Source organism: Podarcis cretensis (genome assembly GCF_951804945.1).
Source record: "Podarcis cretensis genome assembly, chromosome: 8".
In the NCBI taxonomy this organism is placed as follows: domain Eukaryota; kingdom Metazoa; phylum Chordata; class Lepidosauria; order Squamata; family Lacertidae; genus Podarcis; species Podarcis cretensis.
In genome coordinates, this window is record NC_137177.1 from 3,036,179 (window position 1) to 3,057,607 (window position 21,429).

General features: G+C 48.9%; 1 protein-coding gene and 1 long non-coding RNA gene across 2 annotated transcripts in view; one reads left to right on the plus strand and one right to left on the minus strand.

Annotated features, from left to right (window-relative positions):
- LOC307221149 (leucine-rich repeat and fibronectin type III domain-containing protein 1-like protein) overlaps positions 1-7,492 on the minus strand; it is a 71,993-nt gene extending 64,501 nt beyond the window's left edge. Inside the window, exon 1 of the mRNA XM_079985459.1 lies at positions 6,560-7,492. The gene's annotated coding sequence lies outside the window, so the exon portion shown is untranslated. The remainder of the gene's footprint in view (positions 1-6,559) is intronic.
- Positions 7,493-19,120: 11,628 nt separating this feature from the next.
- Positions 19,121-19,758, plus strand: LOC307222613. The gene is made up of 2 exons (XR_013841815.1): positions 19,121-19,655; positions 19,697-19,758. It is a non-coding gene; the product is annotated as an uncharacterized lncRNA (long non-coding RNA).
- Positions 19,759-21,429: the final 1,671 nt, after the last annotated feature.

Below are 21,429 nucleotides of genomic sequence, written 5' to 3' on the forward strand. Positions count from 1 at the left end.
TGGTGTCCGACTCTCCTGTCTTCCACTGCCTCCTGCAGTTTGGTCAAACTCATGCTGGTAGCTTCAAGAACACTGTCCCACCATCTCGTCCTCTGTCATCCCCTTCTCCTTGTGCCCTCCATCTTTCCCAACATTAGGGTCTTTTCCAGGGAGTCTTCTCTTCTCATCAGGTGGCCAAAGTCTTGGAGCCTCAGCTTCAGGATCTGTCCTTCCAGTGAGCACTCAGGGCTGATTTCCTTCAGAATGGAGAGGTCTGATCTTCTTGTAGTCCATGGGACTCTCAAGAGTCTCCTCCAGCACCAGAATTCAAAAGCATCAATTCTTTGGCGATCAGCCTTCTTTATGATCCAGCTCTCACTTCCATACATCACTACTGGAAAAACCATAGCTTTAACTATACGGAAAAGAAGACTCCCTGGAAAAGACCCTGATATTGGGAAAGATGGGGGGCACAAGGAGAAGGGGACGACAGAGGATGAGATGCTGTCTAGGTTTGTCATCACTTTTCTCCCAAGAGTCTTTTAATTTCGTGGCTGCTGTCACCATCTGCAGTTATCGTGGAACCCAAGAAAGTGAAATCTCTCACTGCCTCCACTTCTTCACGTAACCGATCCCATTCAGAGGTCTGGCTGCCGCTTTCAGGAGCAGCTGGAGCTCCTGAACACTTTTCAAAGACAGCCCACCTCCAAGCGTGTTGTAGTAGCCCAACCGGGAGCTAACTAAGGCATGCGTCACCATGGCCAGATACAACATCTGCTTGGGTGGGCGGGCAGGCAGGGGGCAAACCTTATGAACATGGTGCTTTGGTGCACCTGGGACCAAACGCCGACCCACGTCGAGGGCACCCCATTGAGCCAGGCCAAGGCTGGGGCTCATCGTGGAGGGAGAGAGCTGAGTCAACTGGCATTAAGGCCCACTGGTCTCCTCCTCCTCCTCCCCTGGTAGCAAATTGCTTTTGCCAGGATCCCAGCGCTTCGTTTGGGAGGTTGGATGACTGCCCTTTCCCCCCCCCCGCCCGCACCCCCACCTGCTGTCATTAATTTCAGAGCCAACAGCAATCATTATGAGCAATGCCTCCAGCTACAGACAGCCTGTTCTGATGACTCGAGCCTTGCGGGCAAAAGCGAGATGAGGGGAGGCTGGGGGGGGGGGGATGAGACACAATTAGGTTCAGAATTAGGGCACACCCCTCCTTGCTTTTTTTTTTCTTTTTCACTTTAGGCCTCCTCCTCCTCCTATTTGGGAGCTCTGAGCGATTAAAGGCTACCTGACCAATCATAGAATTCTAGACTTGGAAATGTTGCAGGAAATTATGTATAGGTTGGGGGGGGGTTGCCCCTCCAGCAGATATCCTGCACATGCAGCCCACTACCAAAACCAGCACAATCACTTTTGTGACTTGTCCCCATAAAACACTTCATCACAGTTTCTTCCTGTCTATTCAAAGGGCCTCTGCTGCAGAATACCAAATGTAAGAATTCACTGATCAATGGATCTATGTACTGGCTCACTGGGAAAACTTCAGAAATTCATCTAGACATGTGAGCTCAGCTACTCAGCAGCCTCTCTGCCTGAGTGATAATCCCTGGCATCCTGACACCTGAGTGCCAGACAGGTAGCCATTCCAGAAATACCAAACCCAGATGAAGACAAACGGTGTGATGAACTTGGCTGGGAAACAGGGAAATGTAAAGATCTCTTTTGTTCCACTTGATGGGTGTTTGGTGGAGGGCAAGGGGAACCATGGGGCAGGGTCCGGGATGCTCAGATTCCTGCCACCAGACCTCCCCTTTCATGATGTAACCATGATGTATGGGAGGTGTAACATGGGGATTAGCAGCTAATAAAAGTTTGGGTTCTCTTTTGTTCGGTGCTTCCATCTTGTTCCACCTGGTGGCAGGTGGGAGTCCTGTTGCTACGGTCTTCAATAAAGACCAAGCCTACTGGCCGCTGTTTTGCTCTGGTATTCCGGGCTGGTGTCCTTGTTTTTTTGGCCAAGAGAGCCCTTAGATTTCTCCGTTAACAGAAAAAACACCCAAAGATCATCTAGCCCAACCCGCTGCAATGCAGGGGGCGTTTGGCTGGGCCACTTGGAGCAGGGGCTCCTCCAGATGGCCGGTTTATTGAGAATTTGTCCTGATTTCCTTGCACCACGTCCAGCCTTCATGATTCATTTTTTTCTAATTTAATCATATAATTGAAGAGGTGGAAAGGGTCGCCCAGGGGTCATCTAGTCCAACCCCTGCCATGCAGGAATCACAGCGAATGCCTCCCTGGCAAGCAGCTATCTAGCCTCCAATGAAAGAGATTACACCAACTTCCTAAGGGATCTGTTTCCCTCTCAAACGGCTCTTGCTCTCAGAAAGTAACTCCTAATGTTTAGTCGGGATAATCATCATCATCATCCCATCTGGCCGGATTTCCCCAGCCACTCTGGTCGGCTCCCAACAGATTAAAAACAGAATAAAACATCAAATATTAAAAACTTCCCTAAACAGGGCTGCCTTCAGATTTCTTCTAAAAGTCAGAGAGTTGTTTATTTCCTTGACATCTGGTGGGAGGGAGTTCCACAGGGCAGAGGGGTTCCCAAATGCATAACTGAGTTGAAGGTTGGGGCTCCGAGGTCAAATCTAGGTGTCACCCTCCAGCAGCTACTAAACTTCAATTCCCATCAGCCCCAGCATGCACGGCCAGTCGTCATGGGAGTTGTAGTCTGGCAACACCCAGAGGGCCAAAAGTTCACCACGCCCTATCTAATCCAACCTCCCTCTCTCCCCAAAACTCTTTGGGGGCTTCAGAGAGTAGATGCGAATTTAATTGGTTATTACTGACAATTGTCAGTTTATCTACCCTGGGCAGCTGTTGAGAATGTAGATTTGAAGCGAATCGTTTTGCCTGCCTCCTTTAAAATTTTATGCGCCAGATGTCAAGGCCTGTTGGTGAATATTTAGTTTGCCACTTTTGATGTACGGTTGGCTGATAACTTCAGAAGCGCTGACCTTAACATGTCCTTCATTTATTTTTATTTTATTTGTACAGGTTTGCTGTGTTTCCTAACGTTGCATTAAGCAGCTGATGAAAACCTCATGCAAAAGGAAGCTGGTTTGGCTCACGCTGAAACACCTTGCGTACAATGTGGCCTATATCAGATCTGTTAACAGGATGCTTGAATAAATATATGATCTTTATTCTGCTGCAATAAAGAGTTCTGTATTCTCTCTGCAGTTTTGGTCTTTCGTTGATGAGGTAACTCGAACAAGTAAGCCAAGCTGCAAGGCAGGGGGGAATAAAGAACGACTCTCTCTTTGGGTCTGTTGTGCAAAATGAGACACAGAGCTTGTTCAGAGCTCCGCTGAGGAAAACAACTTGCGGGTTACTGAATCCATAATGCATACGCTACACTCGGATTTCTGCTCAGAGAAAGTCCAGATTCGCTCCGCTCCAACTAATTTATGCAAAACAGCATTAATTTACATGACGTATTAATATTGCAAGGCTTTGGGCTTGTTTGTTTGTTTGTTTGTTGCAGAATTTATTTAGCTCACATTAGCAAGTGAAACAAGGGCATGGGACAAGGGGGGGGCAGGAGAAGCAAACACCCCCCCAAAAAAGAGGGTCAGGGAAGGGTTCAAAACCCCTTTACCCCTTTACCGCTTGAATGTTTCTGCCTGCCTCTTGCAGAATGACTATTTCTGGTGCGGGGGGGGGGGGCAATGACACAAACACTTTGGGGGAAAGTTCACATGTTCTGCGAAAAAAGTTCCAAGTCCGTGCTCAGTGCGGACCCCTAAACTTCTTTCCGCCTTTCTTGAGGACTAGAGACTTGAGAAAGGAAATGAAAGAGAAACAAATGGATATTCCCTATCCACTCCATGGGTAGCCAACCCTTTGGATATTCTGGACTACAATTCCCATCAGCCTGTGGCTAATTGTCAGGGTGATGGGAGCCCCCCACAACATCTGGAGAGGATCGCCACTGGATACCCCAGATTCCCAACTCGAGGTGTGCTGCAGCCCAGAACGAAGACGTTTGGATTGTGTCCCTATACAAATGCTTCTCATACTTGGGTCTCTGGCTTTTTTTGGACTACAACTCCCATCATCCCTAGTTACAAGAGCAATGGTCAGGGATGATGGGAATTGTAGTCCCTAAACAGCTGGAGAAACCAAGTTTGGGAAACACTGCCCTATACCCTCTTGTCCCTGTCAGAGGAAAGAACCAGGGAGCCTCTTCTCTTAACCCATCGTTTGCCAACCTGGCACCCTCCAGATATTGTGCGCTACAACTCCCAGCAGTTTACAGGAGTTTGTTGCCCAGAACATCTGGATGGCACCAGATTAGCAAAGCCTGCCTTAAACTAGCTGCTCAACAGCGTACATTCCCAAAATACTTACAGCCCAAGATTCTTGCCCTCTGCTTGTAGGAAATTTGGGATTGGGGATGGAAATTGCAAGCCCCTTCGCCCTGGCTTTAGACACTTGGGGTGTATATTTTTAGGACCCGCCTGATTTTTGTGATTGCAAGTTTATTATTATTTATTTGTTGGTTGCATTCATATCCTTTTTTCTCCCATGAGTTCAAGGTGATGTAATATATAGTTCTCCTCTTTATTTAACAACCTTGTGCAGGAGGGTCAGCTGAGAGGCAGTCATTGCACACACACACACACACACACACACACACACACATACAGGGTCACAGCCACTCATGTCTTGTGGGAGATTTGAACCCTGGTCTCCCAGCTCCTACTCCAACACGCTAACCACTACACCCCACTGTTTTAAACTCTTTTAAATATTGTGTTTTATCGTTGCAACCCATCCTGAGACTTTAGGATGAAGGGTGGGATAATAATAATAATAATAATAATAATAATAATAATAATTTTCTTTTCCTTCTCCTCCTGCGATGAGGCTACATTTTAATATTTTAATGTTCCATTATTTTAATGTTGTATTTTATTTTTGTTTTTAAGTTTGTAATCATTCATCTTGTTTTTATTATTGCTTGTAAGCCGCTCTGAGCCCGGCCTTGGCTGGGGAGGGCGGGGTATAAATAAAAAATTATTATTATTATTATTATTATTATTATTATTATTAATAATGCAAAAGTCACCAGGTCCCAAATGGCTGAAATTAAAAAAAAATCAGTGTTTGTGGGAGAAATAGAGTTGGAGCCATCCAAACGAAGCTGCGAGATGGAAACCTGGGCTCAGGAACAGGGGGGGAAACCCTTTCAGTCACTTGCCACACCTTATATCACACAGATATACAGCACGCTCCTGAAATCTCGTCAATTTCCTTAATCTCGCTTCATTGGCTCAGCTCTCCTAGCAACTCCGGCAAGAGTGGGCAGCGAATTTCGGGGTGCCAGGAAGGGCAAGGCGCAAACACATACACACGTCACTCCCACACTGAAAGGGTTTTGGGGGTTCACCCCACGCAGTGGGGGGGCAGTGCAATTTCACAGTCCGGAGGAAGCGATGTTTTCCCTTCTAGCTTGTTTTAAAAGGGGGCAAAGCAACTTCTCTCTGGGAGCGCACGCTGGGCGAGGCAGCCACAAAAAGGGGAGATCATATTATTATGAATCACTGTGCGCTCCCATCGCCTCGCTCAAAGGGCTTTGAAGAAATGATCTCACAACAAAACCCAAGAGTTCAATAATTAAAACCCCCCATTTTACGGCGGGGGGGGTTGATCTCTAAAGCATCTTAATCACTCCTCTTTGTTAAGAAGACAGTCGCTGTAAAGCACTTGGGCATGCAAATGACATCCCATAGTAATCTTATAGCAATATCATCCTCGGGAGCCAAGGGTTTGATGGCCATTGGGAGAGTTCTTATTTGTGTCCAATTTTCTTTTATTTTAATCTCCACTGATCCGTCTCCTTAGTGTGTGTGACACACACACCCATCGTGAAAGAGTAGATTAGAATAATTCTGTTTTTAATGAACAGGGCAGGAAGGCGGGGGATGGACTGCGAAAAGAAAATCAAGGGGACAGGAAGGGATGAGGTGGTATAAGATTTCCCCATCACTTCCCATGGCCCTTGCAAGGATAACTGAGCCGTGATGGGGAAAGGCACTCTGCACATGCTCTACGTCTTCCTCTTCTTCCAGATTTTTTTTTTAAAAAATGGCCAAAGTCGGGCGAGGCCTCAGTAGGCACAGGAATCCAGCGGCAAAACAAATGCACTCTGCACATGCTCAGAAAAACCACCTTTATCTGGTTAAAATCCTGGTTCTTCCTCCAACTCCTCAAAAAATAAAAACCAAAAAAACCAAATCTTATCACAAATCCACCCCCCCCCCAAATGTTTCTAGCCGATAGATGCAACTGAGAGCTCTTTAGCAACATAGATTTCTATTTGGGCAAGGTTTTGTAAGACCCACAAGGCAGAGCATGCTACAAATATTTTTTATTTTTATTTCTTTACAACATTGCCTCCAGAGCCAATACTCCACCCAGCTCCCTCGGGATCCCAGACAGGTCGCCTTCCGCCCCAAATCTCCGGAGGAGTCTCTGGGTGCCAAGAAGCCCCGACAGCCCAGCAACGTACCTTGCTCTGCAGCTCCAGGGACCCATAGGCGTTGGGGTTCACTCCCCACGGCGGCCGGTTCCTAGGGCAGCTGCTCCACCATCCATCCCAGTTCCTCCAAGTCCCTAGAACTGGGAGCCCGGCTCCCATCGGGGAAACCGATGTGCCCGTTCGGAGGAGAGCACTGCACCGCCAGGGACGCCAGGCAGCGTGCCCATTAGCACCCCGGTTGGCCAAAACCCCCTGCGATGAAATAAGATCTGTAGAGCTACAGAGCGGAGAGAGGGGAGTTCGAAACCCACCGCGCCAGCCTCGCTGCCTTCTGCCAGGCTCTCGGTGCAAAAGATGGGCTGGAGGTCCCCAGGCAGCGGTCTTCTCGCCGCCGCCGCCGCCGCTGCGCCAGGAGAGGTGCCCGTCGCTTCACATCCTGAAACGATGCTGTCCAGAACAAAGCGGAAAGCCCATCTCCTTCCTGCAGGATCTTCCTGGGTTCACCTTTCGGAAGCGATCCTCAAGCGCTGGGAGCCATCCGACGGAGGGGATCCTTCTGCTTTCCTTCAGCTGGTCTCCAATGAGGAAGATGGAGATGGGGGAAGGGACCTCTCTCTCTTTCTCTCGATCTCTCTCTCTCCACCAGGGCGTGGAGCTTGCAAAACTGTCCAGAGGTTTCTCTTCGCAAAGGCAGCGGCCATCCAGGGGACCCCCAGAAAACACCTTTTTTCTCTCGTTAGGTTACCAGCCCCGGATAGCAGAGAAGATATACGCGCACGTTTAATGGATAATAAAATCAACCAGCGGCGACCACCATCTCTCCAGTCTGCAATCCCTGCGCGGCGGAGGACAAAGAGTTAATATTGCACGGGGTGCGCGTCCCCCGGGGGGTTCTCCTGTCCTCTGCCCCCTCTCCACAGCGCCGCTCCACTATCGCCCTTGCAGATCTCTCTAGAAGCCAAAGAGGGCTCCGTTGGGGGATGGGCGGCCCACGCCCACCGTGGGCATCGCAGCTTGGAGCGGGGTGGGGGGATACAGCGGCGAGCCCCTCTCCTCCGGGCGCTGCATGTGAAGAAAGCCCCCCGAGCAGGGAAGAGGAAAAAAATCCCGGCGGTTCTAGGGCTCGAGGTCGGCGGGGCAAGAGCGGAGCATCCGCAGAGGATGGAGGATGCAGGTTGCCAGGCGATGGGTACCAGATGCGGGGGATGGAGAGAGGGATGCAGGGAGCGCGCCGGCAGGATGGCCCCGCCGAGGGCAGATGGAGAGGGCCGGAGTCGGCAGCCTGCAAGACCCGGCGCGGGCTCCCTGGCCCAGGATGCCCGGCGCCAGAAGCCGCGCCTTCAGGGAGCGCCTCCTTCTGGCTTGCGCCGGCGAACAAGCAGGGCGGCTTCTGGGCTCCGGACCAGGCACCGGGCGCCCCGCCCCGCCGGCTCTTAAAGGCGCAGCAGAAGCCCCACCCAGGTTAGGGGGCTTGCTGCCCCTGATGGTGGCTGGCTCGCTCGCACGCTCACTGGCACCCAGGACAGACTGGTTGCCGCGTTTCTTTTCCCTAAGGTCGCATACCCCTTCATGGATCACTGCCTTGCCGTGGCGAAGGGGCTTGAAGAACTCAGAGAAGCTGTGAGCTCTGCCGTGCAGGGCCACCCAAGGTGGACAGGTCATAGTGGAGAGTTTTGACCAAAGGTGATCCACCTGGAGCAGGAGCCGGCAAGCCACTCCAGTATTCCTGCCAAGAGACATCAACCTTGCCAACAAAGGTTCCTATAGTTAAAGCTCTGGTTTTCCCAGTAGTGATGTATGGAAGTGAGAGCTGGACCACAAAGAAGGCTGATCGCCAAAGAATGGATGCTTTTGAATCATGGTGCTGGAGGAGACTCTTGAGAGTCCCACGGACTGCAAGAAGGTCAAACCTCTCCATCCTGAAGGAAATCAGCCCTGAGTGCCAGTGGCGTAGCGTGGGGGGTGCAGGGGGGCCGGCCGCACCGGGCGCAACATCTGGGGTGGGCGCGCTCGCCGCCTCCGGAGTCGCCGAAGAGCCTCGGGCGCAAGCTGTAGCAGAGCCCCATGTCTCGCGGAACCGACGAGCTGTGCGCGCGTCCGGGCTGAAGGCGTCCGGCAGGCAGTGGCTCTCAGCGCTCGCCGCGGTCCCCGCGCGTCAGGACCGCGGAGGGCGCGCCAGGCAACCCCTCCTCACAGCCCCACCGCCGCCACTGCTGCTGCTGCAGCTGCTGGGCCATGTTGCATTTTCCTTGCCTCTCTGCCCTCCTCCTCCTCTGGACAAGCGGCGTCGTTTGGGCAGCAGCGCCAGCGGCAACTCGTCTCAGATCACCTGACACGGACCCACCGCCGCCGCCGTGGCTACCTTACCGTAAATACCCCAGCCCAGGCAGCAGCAAGAAGAAGCTGGCAGCGGCGGCAGGTTAGGGGTTAGGGGCGCAAATTACTTGCCTTGCCCCGGGTTAGGGGGCGCAAATTACTTGCCTTGCCCCGGGTTAGGGGGTGCAAATTACTTGCCTTGCCCCGGGTTAGGGGGCGCAAATTACTTGCCTTGCCCCGGGTGCTGACAACCCATGCTACGCCGCTGCTGAGTGTTCACTGGAAGGACAGATCCTGAAGCTGAGGCTCCAAGACTTTGGCCACCTCGTGAGAAGAGAAGACTCCCTGGAAAAGACCCTGATGTTGGGAAAGATGGAGGGCACAAGGAGAAGGGGACGACAGAGGACGAGATGGTGGGACAGTGTTCTCGAAGCTACCAGCATGAGTTTGACCAAACTGCGGGAGGCAGTGGAAGATAGGAGTGCCTGGCGTGCTCTGGTCCAGGGGGTCACGAAGAGTCAGACAAGACTAAACAACAAAGGTCCCAGAGCGGGTTATTGAAACACAATGTTAGAATAATAGAATAGGAGGGACCTCTAGGGTCATCTAGTCCAACCCCCTGCCATACAAGAATCTCAACACATGGTCTCCCATCCAGCTTGAAACCAGACCGGACCCTGCTTAGCTTTGCAAATGTGCTAGCATTAGGAGCATTAGGAACAATTTAACTTACATAAGAACATGATATAAGTAGATGGATCAGCATCTTGGTCTCACAGCAGCCAACCAGACAGAGAAACCTTTGAGCAAACATGAGCACAAGAACCTGCAGCCATTGAAATAGCCCATATTTTCCTCCCAGGAGCTCAAGGTAGAATGCATGCTTCTCCTCATTTAAAGCCCACAAGAGGGTTAGACCCTCTTCTAACCCTCAAGGTCACCTCCAGCGAGTTTCATGGTCAAGTGGCGGGATTTGAACTCTGGCCTCTCCCAGGCCCTAGTCCAACACTTGAACCACTACACTACACTGGCTCTTTCTATGCAAAAATTCACCCAGGCTAGGCTTGCCATTCCTGACATGTCTTGCTTTTCTGTGTAAAAATGGCATCAGGAAGATTTTACCAAATTGGCAAAATGTCCCCGGATGTATGTCAATGCAATGGAAAAAGCACCGGAAACAGCTTAAAACAGGGGTCAGCAAACTTTTTCAGCAGGGGGCCGGTCCAGTGTCCCTCAGACCTTGTGGGGGGCCGAACTATATTTCTTTTTTTGGGGGGGAGAACGAATTCCTAAGCCCCACAAAAAAAACCCAGAGATGCATTTTAAATAAAAGGACACATTCTACTCATGTAAAAACACGCTGATTCCCGGACCGTCCACGGGCTGGATTTGGAAGGCAATTGGGCCGGATCCAGCCCCCCGGGCCTTAGTTTGCCTACCCATGGCTTAAAATCACAATTTTCAGTGGAGGTCTGAAAAAGCTCAAAATTTTGGTGGTTTCCTAAAATAAAAGGGAAAAAAACTCAACAGCTTTCCAAATCTACAATTCTATGATTCTAACTTTCAGCCCTGAGATCTGAGCTGTCCTCTCCCTGACCGCTGCTCTACGGCAACAGATTTATAAGCAGCGTAGTTTCCCCAGCATCTCCTTCCAGAAATGCAGGATGAGGCCTCTTCTGCCCGCCCTCCTGCTTTTCTTCCCAAAGTGAAGGAACTCAGCCATGGCAGTAACCCAGTTTTTGTTTAGATTTGGGGGAGCAGCACTTCACGCCAGGATTAAGCCTGGCCAGCTGGCTCAGCAAAGATATTAATAGTTCCTCTCCCTCCCCCTCCCCCCGAGCTCCTGGCCGAAACCTGTATGTGGCACAGAAATGGGAAAGAGGGTGTGGTTCTGTGTAGCTCAGAAGCTTGCTAGCATAAAGACAGTGGGTCTTATCTGAAGCATCCAATTTTATTTGGGCATTGAAACCTGCAACGTCCTAACGGCGTCATCACGTGGGGGGGGTCTGTCTTCTGCCTCCCCCTACATGGGAATATTCGTCAGAATCAGGGATCAGCTTAGCTTAGCTCAGCAGGGAAGCAGGCTTCGCTTGCAGAAAGTCCCAGGAATATTCCTTAATCGTAAAAAGGATCTCTGGGGTGGGAGCTCATAAGAAAATAAAAAGAGCATGATGGATTAGACCATGGGTAGGCAAACTAAGGCCCGGGGGCCAGATCCGGCCCAATCACCTTCTCAATCCGGCCTTCGGACAGTCCGGGAATCAGCGTGTTTTTACAAGAGTAGAATGTGCCCTTTTATTCAAAATGCATCTCCGGATTATTTGTGGGCCTGCCTGGTGTTTTCACATGATTAGAATGTGTGCTTTTATTTAAAATGCATCTCTGGGTTATTTGTGGGGCAGAGGAATTCAGTCTTTTTCTCCCCCAAATATAGTCTGGGCCCCCACAAGGTGTGAGGGACTGTGGACTGGCCCCCTGCTGAAAAAGTTTGCTGACCCCTGGATTAGACCAAGGCCCACCTAATCTAGCATCCTCTTATCACCATGGCTGCGGGGAACCAGAAAGCAGGATTTGAGCCCAACTCTTCTCTCCTGTGATTTCCTGCAGCCAGAATTCAGAAGCATCGCTGCCTCTGACCGTGGAGGCAGAACAGAGCCATCCTGGCTAGGAGCCATCGTCAGCCGTCCCCTCCGTGATTTTTTCTCCTCCTCCATAAAAGCCATCCAAGTTCAAGGCCAACCAGCACTGTGGCAGTGAGTTCCATAGTTTAACTATGTTCTGTGTGAAGAAGTACTGGGAATTAACGACAGGAGAGCCGTTCTCCTGATAGCTGAGGACCTCTCTCTGTTGCTTGAAATGAGATCCCCAGCGCAGATTGCTTCTCCAGATGAGAGGAAGGCAATTTGCATCTGAGCTGAATGGAAGAAGCTGAGCAGAAAACTTCTTGCATGAAAGTTAGCAGGAACTGGGCAGGGGGTGTGTTTCGGTATATTGCTCCCTGGGAAATCTGTTGCAAGAAGGCTTCTTTGCTTCCAATACGCTCTGCGTGCATATTGGGAAACGAAAAAAATATATCCATTTTTTTATCAAGCTCACTTATTGTAAAGAAGCCAAATTCTGTATATCTAGGACAGATAAACGATAGGATTTCTTCACGCAGTGGATAGCTAAAGTGAGGGATTTCCTCCCACAGGAGACTGTGATGGACTCGGATGCTGGACTAAGTGGATTTAGGTTCTTATCCACCTTGCTATTCAGATCTGGGGACCATATACCAGCATCCTTCACTTGCCTCTGTGTTAATGAATTTTCCCTGCCATCTCAAGGAACAGGAAGTGTAGGAGAGTTTGCATATGGACGCACTCCCACTCAAAGCTGCAAATAAAGTTTTGTCTAATTTTTTTGCATTGGGGGAAAAAAAAGATTGCACAGTGTTATGCACAGCAAAGTGATGGTAACTGCAAGGCGATTGGGCCAGTAGTGAATGTGTTTGGTCTGAAGCTGCTGCCAGCTGGGGACACCTCCAGCGCTGCTTTGACCTGTGTCATTTAATAATAATAATAATAATAATAATAATAATAATAATTTATTATTTATACCCAGCCACTCTGGGCGGCTTCCAAAAAAATATTAAAATACTGTAATACATCAAACATTAAAAGCTTCCCTAAACAGGGCTGTCTTCAGATGTCTTCTAAAAGTCTGGTAGTTGTTGTTCTCTTTGACATCTGGTGGGAGGGTGTTCCACAGAGAGGGCGCCACTACCGAGAAGGCCCTGTGCCTGGTTCCCTGTAACTTGGCTTCTCACAGCGAGGGAACCGCCAGAAGGCCCTCGGCGCTGGACCTCAGTGTCCGGGCAGAATGATGGGGAGTGGAGACGCTTTTTTGGGTATACTGGGCCTTTGAGGCCGTTTAGGGCTTGAAAGGTCAGCACCAACACTTTGAATTGTGCTCGGAAACGTACTGGGAGCCAATGTAGGTCTTTCAAGACCAGTGTTATATGGTCTCGGCGGCCGCTCCCAGTCACCAGTCTGGCTGCCGCATTCTGGATTAGTTGTAGTTTCCGGCTCACCTTCAAAGGAAGCCCCACGTAGAGCGCATTGCAGTAGTCCAAGCAAGAGATAACCAGAGCATGCACCACTCTGGCGAGACAGTCTGCGGGCAGGGAGGGTCTCATCCTACGTACCAGATGGAGCTGGTAGACAGCTGCCCTGGACAAGGATTTGACCTGTACCTCCATGGACAGCTGTGAGTCCAGAATGACTCCCAGGCTGCGCTCCTGGTCCTTCAGGGGCACAGTTACCCCATTCAGGACCAGGGAATCCTCCACACCTGCCCGCCCCCTGCCCCCCAAAAACAGTACTTCTGTCTTGTCAGGATTCAGCCTCAATCTGTTAGCCGCCATCCATCCTTTAACAGAAAATTGCTCTTTCACACACACACACACACACACACACACACACACACACACTCCACCACTCAAAACAAAAGCTGCCGCCCTGGTGAGTGTGGAATTTTACAGAGAAGAAAAAGCGGCAGATAAAAGCAGCCTTTGCCATTCACTGACAGTGTGGCATAGTGGTTAGAGCGCTGGACTGGAGACCCAGGAGACAGCAGACTCCGAACCCCCACTCACCCGTAAAGCTCACCTTGGGCCAGTAAGCCTACCTCACAGGGATGTTGCGAAGCTCAAATGGGCAGCGAGAGGACTGTGTGCCAACACCTTGAGTTCCTCTTTGAGAAATGTAACAGATAGACTATATGGAACTTGCCAAACTGACCAGGAGAGCAGAGAGAAGAGACGGTGGAAGAAGACTGTTTAAGGAATATTTGAAAGTTTAAGGAATATTTGAAAAAATATGTTAATATTAAAATCTGAGAATAGCTTTGGAAGTGGATATAGGCTGTAGGGTTAGAAGTAGAAGACAGGGTATTTTAAAATAGTATTATTTGTAAGTGATAAAACGTGAAGTTATTTTAAGTGTGGTTAAAAAGAGATGGTTAGAAATTATGATGCAGTGGTACCTCGGGTTACATACGCTTCAGGTTACATACGCTTCAGGTTACATACACTTCAGGTTACAGACTCCGCTAACCAAGAAATATTACCTCAGGCTAAGAACTTTGCTTCAGGATGAGAACAGAAATTGTGCTCCGGTGGCGGAGTAGCAGCAGGAGGCCCCATTAGCTAAAGTGGTGCTTCAGGTTAAGAACAGTTTCAGGTTAAGAACGGACCTCCGGAACGAATTAAGTACTTAACCCGAGGTACCACTGTATATGTAAACTCGTGAAGGGGACGCAGGTGGTGCTGTGGGTTAAACCACAGAGCCTAGGACTTGCCGATCAGAAGGTCAGCGGTTCGAATCCCTGTGACGGGGTGAGCTCCCGTTGCTCGGTCCCTGCTCCTGCCAACCTAGCAGTTCAAAAGCACGTAGATAAACAGGTACCACTCTGGCGGGAAGCTAAACGGTGTTTCCGTGCGCTGCTCTGGTTCACCAGAAGCGGCTTAGTCCTGCTGGCCACATGACCCGGAAGCTGTTCGCTGGCTCCCTCGGCCAGTAAAGCGAGATGAGCGCCGCAACCCCAGAGTCGGCCACGACTGGACCTCTAATGGTCAGGGGTCCCTTTACCTTTTTTAAACTGCTAAAAGATGAAAACAAAAATCAGATAGGTGGGACTTGGCGAAGCCCACTTAATGTTTAGAAAAATAAGGATATGTCAAGAATTTGTTTGTACCGTTTGTCTTTTCTGTTTTGTTTTTTTAATTTGTGTTATAAAATGAATAAAAAAAGAGAAATGTAATAGATAAATACATACAACTCCCATCAGCCCTGGGACACCCCCCCCCCCTTTCTGCCTCCCAGCCTCCTCCTCTTCTCCCTTCTCCCCTCCCTTTTCCTAGCCAGGGAAATAATTGCTAAGTTCTAAAGAGATATCCCTCCTCTTTGCCTTGCCCTCCATCCCTCCCAATTTAATATCGGCAGCTGCACCAAGCTGGCCTCTGGGAGAAGAGGCCGTGAGTGGGATTAATAACCCAGCGTCCATAGCAAGGCGCATGAGATGGGTTGTCTGGGAAATGTGGTGCATTGGGGGCAAGGGGGGGGGGGAGAGACAGAGAGAAACAGAGGCTGGCTCCACGAGACCCAAATAATCCTGTATAAAGCATGTCTGATTAGGAAGCTCGGGGAGATGGGAATAATAGGCCTGTCAGTTGCTCTTAATAAAACAGGTACTCTGCGGGCGAAAATGTGCCTGTTCTGCGCAAGTTTCTGGCTAGTTAGTCCTGGGGCATTTGAGAGGTTTAACTTTGCAAGCGAGGGCTGCCGGCGTCCCAGGCTGACACACTTTCTGCCTCACAAGCTCCTCCGCTCCATTCTGCTCATGCGCTTTGTTCATGCTCAGATACACCGTCATCTTTGTTACTGTTGCAGGAAACCCCCCCCCATCATTCAGTTTGTACAAACCACACACACACACGCACACACACTACATACGCTATGCTTCTGTTATAAATTCATAGAAAATCAACCATACATTGGATTTGCACTGTTCCACTTTTATTTTACTCCATGAAGGAAGGACTACAAAATGGGTTTGATACAGGGCCGCCATAATCCCTTGACCATACCAGCACATCCACAGGAGCCCTGCCCAGTTGCTATGCCAACCCTGATGGTCCTAGACAGAAGACAGTCAGGGTTGGTGCTAGACAGAAGACCATCAAGATCACAAAGAACTTGCTTCGGGAAAGTAAGTCACAAGAAAAAAAGATTCCTTCCAGTAGCACCTTAAAGACCAACTAAGTTAGTTCTTGGTATGAGCTTTCGTGTGCATGCACACTTCTTCAGATACACTGAAACAGAAGTCACCAGACCCTTCTATATAGTGAGAAGGTGGGGAGGGCTATTACTCAGAAGGGTGGTGGGATTGGGTGATTGGCAGATAGCTGTGATGAGCCTGTTGACGACTCTTAACGACTGCAATAGGTCTTACAGCTCTTTAAGGTGCTACTGGAAGGAATTTTTTTATTTTGTTTTGACTATGGCAGACCAACACGGCTACCTATCTGTAACAAGAAAAAAAGAGATTGAAATTATACTTGTTTTTGTTTGTGTTTGTATTGTTGTTTTGTTTATGTGCAAAATTTAAAATTTTAATAAATATCATTTAAAAAAAACAAACAAAGAACTTGCATATGGGAGTGGATTCAGCACAGGGACTGGAACAAGGGACAATGATCAGCTCTTCCCTCTGGGGGCAGGAAACTGCAAACTCCCCTTTGTCACCTGGAAAGTACTCATGGGGAGGGGGAAAGGGGGAACCAGCCAGGTGACAGGACACTCAGGTTACCACCACAACTCCTCCCTCAACCCCTCCTTTTTGTGATGTAGTTGTGATGTAGTCCGAGGGGTGTAGTTTGGGGGATTAAAAGGTAAAGGTACCCCTGCCCGTATGGGCCAGTCGTGTCCGACTCTAGGGTTGTGCGCCCATCTCACTTAAGAGGCCGGGGGCCAGCGCTGTCCGGAGACACTTCCGGGTCACTTGGCCAGCGTGACGACGCTGCTCTGGCGAGCCAGCACCAGCGCAGCACACGGAAACGCCGTTTACCTTCCTGCTATAAAGCGATACCTATTTATCTACTTGCACTTAGGGGTGCTTTCGAACTGCTAGGTGGGCAGGAGCTGGGACCGAAAGACGGGAGCTCACCCCGCCGCAGGGATTCGAACCGCCGACCATACGATCGGCAAGTCCTAGGCACTGAGGTTTTACCCACAGCGCCACCCGCGTCCCGTTTGGGGGATTAGTAAGTAATAAAAGTTGGGGTCTTCTTTTGTTCTGGACTTCCATTTTGCTTCATCTTGTTGTGGGTGGGAGTCCTGTCGTGACAGTATCCAATAAAGGCCAAGCCTACAGGCTGCTGTTTTGCTCCAAGTGATCCTGGTTGATGTCTTTTTTTGGTCCAAGGGAGCCCTCGGATTTTCCCATTACATGCCTTTCCACTGGAGGCAGGTTCTGGGGCGATGCCTCTGTTGAATGCTGGACTCATAGAACCACAGGATTGTAGAGTCAGAAGAGTCCTCAGTCTATTCCAGCCCATCTTGGCTTCCAGATCTGTGCTTTATTTGTTTTTGTTAAAATCTGTAAAACTCAATAAAAAACTATTTAATCAAACACAGTCAACATTATCTCAAAAACAAAACAGGATATAAATCCCCAACCCTCTTTCCCCTCTCCACGACTTCATTTTCTGGTTCTTTGAATATTTGCTTCCCCTCCTTGTTTTATTCTTAATATGCAGTCTTTAACTTAAGTATTATTATATTCTTAGCATTTTTATACCCTACTTATTTTCATATTTCCTCTTGCACTTTCCTATTTTCCCATTTTAATTTCTATGCTGTTAATTGTAAATGTTTACTGAGTCCACATCTTTACAGTTTTTCCGTAGGTGCAACATAAATGGTTCCTAGTCTTTTTTTTTTAAAAAAAAATGTCTATTATCCTTGTCTCTTAAGTTTTGCAGTTAACTTCGCCATTTCACCATATTCCATCAGTTTTTCTTGCCATTCTTCTTTTGTTGGCATCTTGGCTTCCAGACCCGCGGTCACTTTGGTTGCCCTCCTCTGCCCACGTTTCAGCTTGTCAATGCCCTTCTTAAACTGTGGTGTCCACAGGACTCCAGATAGGGCCTGGCCAGAGCGGTGCCATTACAGTGGTACCTTGGTTCTCAAACTTAATCCATTCCAGAAGTCCGTTCCAAAACCAAAGTGTTCCAAAACCAAGCCACGCTTTCCCATAGAAAGTAATGCAAAACGGATTAATCCGTTCCAGACTTTTAAAAACAACCCCTAAAACAGCAACTAAACATGATTTTTTACGATCTAACGAGACCATTGATCCATAAAATGAAAGCAACAAACAATGTACTGCAGTCACACAATCAATCCATCAGTAGCTGAACTGGGTTCCACACAAACACAAAACAAAAAGAGCCACAAAAACAAAAACGCAAAATAAATAGCAAAAACATAGAGACCTCAGAGTAACACTCAAAACAGTAGTGTGGCACTCAAGTCGGAAGTGTAACACTCAAAACGGAGCACGTTCGGCTTCCGAAAAAACGTTCACAAACCGGAACACTTACTTCCGAATTTGCAGTGTTTGGGTTCCAAGTTGTTTGAGTGCCAAGGCGTTTGAGAACCAAGGGACCACTGTACTTGGGTGTACAGTGGTACCTCTGGTTGCGAACGGGGTCTGTTCCGGAGCCCCATTCGCAACATGAGCAGAACGCAACCCGCTTCTGCGCATGCGCATGACGTCATTTTGAGCGTCTGCGCATGTGCGAGTGGCGAAACCCAGAAGTAACCCTTTCCCATACTTCCAGGTCGCTGCAGGACGCAACCTGAAAAGATTTAACCTGAAGCAAACGTAACAAGAGGTATGCCTGTATGTGGATACCGTCATTTACTATGGCGCCATCTACTGGTGGGCTCCCAGCCTTGTACCCTATGACCCCTGCCTGTGACCTTCCTGAGTCACCATCATTCAGGGTAGTAGATGCTGGGGCAGACGCTGGTCTGAGTTAATATAACGCAGCTCGCTTCATATGCTCAACATCTTCTGCAACATCCTATTTTCCCAGGGCACCTGGTCGGGGGCTCACTCCAGCAGACTGGATCCTTGTAGTGAGGGTTTCTTGAAGCCTTGAATTTCGAAGACCGTGACTGCCTCTGGGGCCAAGTGACAAGGAAGACGACGAACCCTCTTAATACGGGATAACGTTTTGGTGCTGGCAGGCATACGCATGTTTTTGCTCAACATAACAAATTAAAATATGGAGAGTTATTCTTCCCCCTTCGTGTTGTCTTATGCTTTATAATAAAAAAAAAGCGCCGCCCAACCCCGGGCGCTTTCCATCGAGTTATAAATTAAATGCATTTTTAAAAGATGTGTACACTCACATCATGCAAATGTGTGAACGGGAGATTACACAAATAAATTCAATGATGGCTTCAAGATGCAGATTTAACACCAGGGCCGTCCTGTAAACGGAGAGGATTAAAGGGGATCTTTCTGCGCACAGACAGCGACAGGCGCGCGCAGAGAGACGTTCCAAGTGTATTGTGACGGTGTCCAAGTCGCTGTTTTTCAAATCCAAGAGCTTTGTAGTTCTCAGGGAATCGGGCGCCAGTCATCTCCACAGCCAGGGGTTCCACCACAGCACAGCCACTGTTGAGGCAGAGTGCAAGAATGGCTAAGTTAGCCGCAACGTTCAGATTTTTGGGTATTGAATTACAAGAGGATCTGTCCTGGAGTGTCAACACAAGGGGGCTTGTGAAGAAGGCGCAGCAGAGACTGTACTTTTTGAGAATCCTAAGGAAAAACCATCCTCCGCAGAAACTGCTGCTTGCCTTCTATCACTGTGCCATTGCGAGCGTGCTCACTTATGGCTTATGTGTGTGGTACGGAAGCTGCACTACCCAGGACAGGATGGGGCTGTGCAGAGTTGTGAAGGCAGCAGAGAGCATTGTTGGCTGCCCACTCTCCACCTTAGAGCAGATTTATGCCACAAGGTGCCAGAGGAAGGCACTGGACATAGTAAAAGATCCATCGCATCCTGCTCACTGTCTCTTCGAGCTCCTGCCGTCGGGACGGAGATACAGGACGATGAAGACAAGAACGAGCCGTCTCAAGAACAGCTTCTTCTCCAGAGCGATCTTGGCCCTGAATGGGAAACCTGGACTTTGAAAGTCATCTAATCTTCCTTGCTGTATTATACTGTATTGTTTTAATTAGTGTTTTTATAGTTGTTCTGATTTTGTGTGGAGTGCCCTACCTGGGTGGATGGAGCAGCCAAGTAATTTCGTTGTCCCCGAGAGGGGGCAATGACAATAAAGATATTATTATTATTATTATTATTATTATTATTATTATTATTATTAACTGTTGAAGTCGCAAGGACTGGCACATTGCAAATGCATGAGGAGAAAAGAAATGACAGTGCCATTTCCATTCCACTCGAGCCCGCTGAGGGTCTCCCAGAGCCTCCGATTCATTATTTGAGGAGGAGGCTGTGGGATGTGCCAATCTCCGCTGCTTGATTTCTCAAGCAAAGAGGTGCCGGGGCTCAACGCTCCGGGAAAGTCAAGGTTTCTGCTTCAGAAGACACCTTCTCCCTTCCTAATCCAAGATGTGCAGAGGAACTCCAGCTAAGCTTAATACTGGCTAAGCAGGGGCTCTCCAGGATTTCAGGCATATGGGCAGGGCCAGATTGAGGTTTGATGAAACTACAACTAAGCCAGAATGCGGCAGCTAGACTGGTGACTGGGAGCAGCCGCTGGGACCACAGAACACCAGTCCTGAAAGACCTACATTGGCTCCCAGGACGTTTCTGAGCACAAATCAAAGTGTTGGTGCTGACCTTTAAAGCCCTAAACAGCCTCGGTCCAGTATACCTGAAGGAGCGTCTCCACGCCCATCGTTTTACCCAGACACTGAGGTCCAGCTCCGAGGGCCTTCTGGTGGTTCCCTCATTGCAAGAAGCGAGGTTACGTGGAACCAGGCAGAGGGCCTTCTCTGTGGTGGCGCCTACCCTGTAGAACGCCCTCCCATCAGATGTCAAGGAAATATACAACTATTAGAAGACATCTGAAGGCAGCCTTGTTTAGGGAAGCTTTTAATGTTTAACAGACCACTGTATTTTAATATTTTGTTGAAAGCCACCCAGAGTGGCTGGGGAAAGCCAGCCAGATGGGCGGGGTATAAATAATATGTTGTTGTTGTTTTTGTATGATGAGGCCCTCAGCTCCTGAAGGTAACGGGGCCCTTTCTATGTCCAGCTGTCCTTTGTCAACAACAAATGGTCCCTGTTTTTTTGTGTGTTGAATATATGCTAGATGGTCATTTATGGACCTCATAGGTATCTCAAGGCATTTGCACATCACAAAATAGGAGCCTACACAACACAAAACACTGTTGGTGCACGTAGGTTTTTATTTTATTTGTTTTTTATCTTATATTTTGGAAATGTACATCCAGGGGTTTTCCCCCCCCCCCTTTAAATTTTTTGGAGGCCCTCAAGAAAGTGGAGCCCTAAACTAAAGCTTGTTTAGCTTATACAGTGGTGCCTCGCAAGACAAAATTAATTCGTTCCGCGAGTTGCTTCGTCTTGCGATTTTTTCGTCTTGCGGAGCGCGGATTCCCCGGGTATTAACGGCTTTAAGAAAAAGGAAGCTAACCCGCAAGACATTTTCGTCTTGCGAAGCAAGCCCATAGGGAAATTCGTCTTGCGAAGCACCTCGGAAAACGGAAAACCCTTTCGTCTAGCGAGTTTTTCGTCTTGCGAGGCATTCGTCTTGCGGGGCACCACTGTACGAAAATCCAGCACTGACCCACAAATGAGCTATGGCCCTCTCTCACAGAGACACTAGCTATAGAATGAGAAGGAACCATGGAATCATAGAACTGTAGAATTGGAAGGGACCCCCAAAGGTCATCTAGTCCAAACCCCTGTGATGCTGAAAGAAGTCGAGCACACATGCTGCTCAAAAGCCCTTTCATTTCTTAGTGCTTTACATTTTCAA